Below are 6,175 nucleotides of genomic sequence, written 5' to 3' on the forward strand. Positions count from 1 at the left end.
ATCTATAAAATATAAAAAAGGCAATGTTTCACAAGAGATACATTAATGCTGGACTTGCAATTTGCAGGCTTTATTTCCAGCCCTTGTTCACCTAAACTTATGTTTACAATAAAATAGAATCGTTGATTCAAATTGAGATCATGCCTACAATAAATTAGAAGTGTGGGAGTGTATGCATTACATTATATATTTAAGCTATATTAGTTAGGGGTATGACTATGTGACTATATATTTATATTCTGATTTCATTGACTTGTGGAAGTGTATGCACTACATTATATATTTAAGCTATATTAGTTAGGGGTATGACTATGTGACTATATATTTATATTCTGATTTCATTGACTTATCACTCATACTAATCTAACCCGTAGTATAGTTGTTTTTGTATTATTTTAACTGATTATACACTAGCACTCAAAAGTATTCCATTTTCATATATCATGATTTCGAAATGATATGTGTTCACACTAGGATTAGTGACATTTGGTTTGAAGAGAATTTTCTCTTCTTAGTACATACAAAGTAATGCATTTTCATCAAATGTGACCATGACTGTCTGTATAACATGGCTCATATTGCAGCTTTCATATGTTATGCGGTTATGATAGTCTTATGCTTCTTCTAGCCATTATCATGAAAACATATTATGTCGAGAGTCATATACTTTTACTACTATTTTATTATTCTTTATTTATGCCTACATTTGAAAGGTAACATTTTTTACGCGAAGGTATTTACATAATCACACAAAAACTACATTTATTACTGAGTTTTGACCAACATGTCCAGGGACTGATGTCTCATCACAAGGACCAAAGTTCAATCAAAATTTCTCTCTTCGTCTTGGTGTCAAATTTTTAATTTCCTTTGAAAAAGCAACAATTTGATGATACCAAGATGGTCTGAATAACATGAGCATTATAGACCAGAGTAATTATCATTCAGACCAATATAGGTAACTATATCTTTCTGGAGATAACTTATCTAAAAGAAAGAAACCGTTGTAAATAGTTGTGATTCTGAGTGATTGGTTGTATTTCATTTGAACTGCAAAATTTGAAATAGTTTAATACTACAATTATTTATTAATGCATCAGATACAAGTGATAAATTAAGCAATAGCGATTGTGAACAAATATCTTGAAAACAATAGTCAAATTTACCACAATTTTTGTTAATTCATTTCTTATTCTTTCAAACTATAGGTAGAAAAATACGAATCGTTCTGATTGAAGTATAAGTTAGGCTTCACTTTGGCTCTGCAAATTATCTGCTTAGGCTAAAAACATTAACTGAAGGAAAGTTAAGAAACCGACTATGTATGACTTGATTAGAAAAGACGAAAACTTAGATTTGTTTTGAAAAAATTTATGTATATATATAAATATATATATTCATACATAGTCAAATATATATATATATATATAAATTTTTTTCAATACAAACCTAAGTTTTCGTCTTTCATAATCGAGTCATACATAGTCGGGTTTCTTAATTTTTCTTTAACTTTTCTATATATATATATAAAAAAGTACAGTTTTTTGTAAAAGTTTAATACTAAATTATTCATTCTTCACCTGTTTATGTATACGAGTTCTACTTTAATAACTATTTATGTTTGTTTATTAGAATACTGTCACATCACTAGATGTGGTAGAAACATTCTGGTTTAATAGAAAGATATGACTATTACTTCACTGTCTTCATTAAGCTTTATGGATTTATATTTAGAAAATTCAATACAGATACTAACTTTCAATTGGTTTATAGAATTTTAAAAGTAAACCAATTAGTTAAATAATGAAAAATGGAATTACAGGGTTCGTACGATAACTCAGCAGATCCTATTGACCAAAATAAAGTGGATTTGAAAGGTCATATCCGTTTAAAACGAATATTTTCATGTTAATATTTTGTGAATTGAAACTACGTGCAGTAATTGCTGAAGCTATCAGCTAGTATACTAAATTTATCTAAATTTATACTAAATTGATCTGACTGATCTAGCTTATTCATTCGCAATTAATTATATTAGGTTTTTAAAAAACCATAACCGGATATTTGAGAAAGATTCAAATACTGGAGTTAAAGGTAATCATAGGAACGTTTCTTCGAAGATAGCATTGCAATTTTTATATGTACTTGAACACCAATAGCCTTTCCAGTAATATTAACACGAATAAGTTGCATTGTTTGTCTTCATATTCTATTGTCTTCATATTTCATAATATTATCATAAGCATATGTGAAAGAAATATATTAAAAAATGAATTTAGAAAAATTATTGCAAACATAATCTATAGTAAAGGTTTCATTGCTTAAATTTTAGTTCGTCCTATAATAAAAATTTAAATATTAACTGCTTTCTGAATTATGGATTAAGAATGGCACGGAAAAGTATTTAGATGAATCTGGGCGAGTTTTTTTTAAACAAATACTACTTATTCACTTTAGAAAAGGGAATAAGAAAAAAATATTCACTTCTGGAAGGAAAACTTAACTCAAAACAAAAGTCGCTGTCGAAATGCATATTGTTAATGTAAGTTTTGCTAACTAAATTATGGGTATGAAGACTCAATTGTATATTATTTAGTAATGAAAAGAAAATAAAATATTAAAATATCTTAAGCCCACTTATTAGAGCCAAGAATATGTTGCTGGAAGCATTAATTTTATTATGGCTTTCCTGAGCTTCTACTATTAACCTAAGGCTCTGTGCGGCAAAGTGTACCCAGTTAGATTGCTGGTAACTTCAGTTTTTATTAATTTAATCAGCAGTTGAGCAATTTTAGTTTATCGCGTGATACTATCGCATACCCAAATCGATCGTTCAATTCATTACGCGCGATCGGCCATTGGAACCGATCAATTATTTTGATAGTTAAGTGCAGCGCTAGGCTGAGCAGCAATGCACCAATGCAGCAATGCACCAATGCAACACTGCAAATGCAGTCAATGCGACGGATAGTTTTATGTTTGTGCTGCTTCTGCGTCGATTAATCGAAGTTGCTGCCTTCAGTTTTTGTTTTTACTATTTCCATTATGTGAGTCCAGCGTTTTATAGCTGCTGCCTATGCCTTACATTGTTGATCCGAAAGCACTTTCGCATAGTTAGCCCCACATTTTTTTCACTTTAAATTGCTTCTTTTTTTATTTTGTTGGTATTTTAATTTTTTCTACCAAAGTTTGTGGTTACGTCAGTTGGTCACTCTTATTACTGCTGCCGCTTCAGCTATGGCAGTTATAATTAATTCAATTCTTTGGTAACGCAAAACTGAAACACTTTTTTATTTTTCTTCAGTGCTTTCATTGGAAACAATTGCTTGTTGCGTTTGACAGTTTAAAAATTTATAAACCCCTATGTGAGCATTCAAATGTCTCATGGCCCTTTTCATGGTGTTTTAATCAGCTCGACATTTTATGGCCTACGTTTCGACGTTTCGACCGGACGATATTCGAAATGTTCATTAATCCGCTTGGCATTTGTGAATAGAGAAATTTTTAAACGCTGGAATTTGGTGATGTTGTTTGGTGTCAGTTTGATAAGTTGCAGTGCTATAGACGCAGCTCAGTTTCAAGGATGGTAATTTTGTCCTTTGTCGCAAACAAAAGGAATTTCAGACTTCAAAACAATTGGATTGTGTGAAATTCCAGCAATGATTGCGTTGACACTTTGTTCATTCAATTCTTTTGCGTAGTCCCCAACAAACAGACAGACAAATAATTTTTAAATTACCTTCGAATATCTGAGAGTATAAAATCAAGGATAAAATATATGTATAGCTTTTATACGATTTTTTAATAAGAATGTCAACCGAGTTTGATTTCTACTACAAATAATTTATTTGATTTTCAGTACAGATTTCTTTATTGTCTTTTGGTAATGAAGTGATCTCCTCAGAGAGATGTTCAGTAAATTGAATATATATTATATATTTATATATAAATATATATTTCTATATAAAACTGATTTTTAAATGTCTGTTTCGACGAAAGAAACTAAATTCTTAATATAAACTATTTTCAATAGAAAGTATTTTAAACAGTAGTAAATTACAACAATAAAAATTTTATTATCTATATAGAAAATTTTTAGTGTTCTATATAGAAATATATATACACATACATACATAAACTTAGATATTTAGAAAATTTACTTTTTTCTATTGACATAGAAATATGTATTCAATATATTTATAAACAAAAATGATTAGTACTTTAAATTTAGGTATATTAAGTATATATACATTCGACCACCGTTGAATTCAGACTTAATATTGAAGACACAGACCATTCCTACATATCCTTTGAGAATATTCTGCTCTTATACAATATGGAGAAGAATTTTTCACAAAAAATTAATCCACGATGGGCAAACATCGATCTGGATAAGATTGACTTTTCTGGATACAACTAAAGTGAAAAAAATTCTTCGATAATTATTAATAGAAAAGGACTCAACATTTCATTAATGCCCACCAAATTTGACATTAGACTATTGCATATAGAAAACACAAAAAATATTTATATAGAATTCAATTTGCAATTTACTAATACCAAATGTAATTTTATTCAAAATAAAAATATATGTATATATAGATACGACAATCATTTAGCTAATTAGTAATCCAAAAAACATTGAATACTGTTGTCAGTAATAGAAGAAAGTATTTATTCGCTATATTCAGAGAGGGCCATCATAAATTCTTCTGCTCATCAGAAGGCTATAATAATACTCTATTCTGCAGTAGGAATATCGATGGGATTTTTTATCAGCACTTTTTTAAATTTTTATACAGTTAAGTGCTCAACAAAATTTAAAATAATTCCCATTATAATTTAGTAAAGTAATTAAACCAGACATTGGAACAGTATTCTTTGAAAGTTGATAAAGCATAAGTAATTCTTATACTCTTCATAAAAATAATTTTGTTATGAATTATTAATTAGTTTTTATAACTTAAGCCTTTAATAATTTATTTATTGACGTTTGGTCTTTCATCAACTAAACAAATTCATTGATTCATTTAAACAGAAAGGACGAAAATTAATTAATCGAAAAGGTATAGTGATCAACTAAGAAAATGCAGAAATCCAAACAATTTTGGTAAATTTTGTATGGGCTCTGTTGGCTTCTTGATGTGAAAGTGAGCTATTTTAGTAAATTATGTGGATTAAATGTTAATTCCTATGTTAGTACACGTAGGTTAGGTTCTTTGGAGAAGTATCTTTGGAGATGATTGGCATATTTTAATGACTTATATAATAGTACTACACTTTCTCTTTCTATGGCGCCATCCAAACCCGTTATCACTGAGGTTTATTTACCTAAGCCTTATTAATGTACTTCTTGTTCAGTATTTTCTTGAATTCAGTATTTTACGTTTCACGCAATGATGCTATCAACCAATTTCATTTCAATGTCAAGTGACGATAGCGACCAATTCTTTGAAGGCAACCTTGTTAGCAACCTACTGTCTGCTCTTGACAGTGAGAGTTTTACGTTGTACGAGCTGCATATGATCCTGGCTACCTTACAATTTTAGTATGCTTAGCATCGCATATCTTACTTAAGTTACATATATCTTACATATTTTGATATATGTGTAGAATTTCGTTCAGCAACAATCTTCAAAAAGTTCATACCACTAATAGTGATGGCTTTATGGCCTTACTTGCACATTTTAAGGAGAAAGAAGGAAAACAACTGCTCCATAAAAAGCAGACAACAGTTCTCTTTTTAAAAAAATGCGCCCTGACACAAGTCGTTGACTACTATGTTAAAATTGCACGCTTTACATTTAGGATTACACTCGAACCACTAGATTGGCTCTCAGATCCATATTCGCAGAATTGATTCCAAGCGATTACTAGTTTCAAAACTTCAAAGAAATGTTGTGAGGAAAGAGATTAGACTCCGAAAAAAAAATCAACGTCGAATATGACGCACATTTAAAGGTCAAAGATGAATCATTCTACAAAAGAAGTATCAAAATGTTAGAGAAGCCTTGGCATGATTGTGTTGCTTATGAAAGATACTACGGTCATGCATAAAATCGAATTTTGCTAAAAAGTTTAACCGTTGTGTTAAGTAGAAACTTTCTTCTTCGAAAAGATTAATAAATTAAATGGTTCAATTAATTTTTGAACAAGTATTTACAATTTAGTTTGA

Source organism: Teleopsis dalmanni, chromosome 1 (genome assembly GCF_002237135.1).
Source record: "Teleopsis dalmanni isolate 2A chromosome 1, ASM223713v2, whole genome shotgun sequence".
Classification (NCBI taxonomy): domain Eukaryota; kingdom Metazoa; phylum Arthropoda; class Insecta; order Diptera; family Diopsidae; genus Teleopsis; species Teleopsis dalmanni.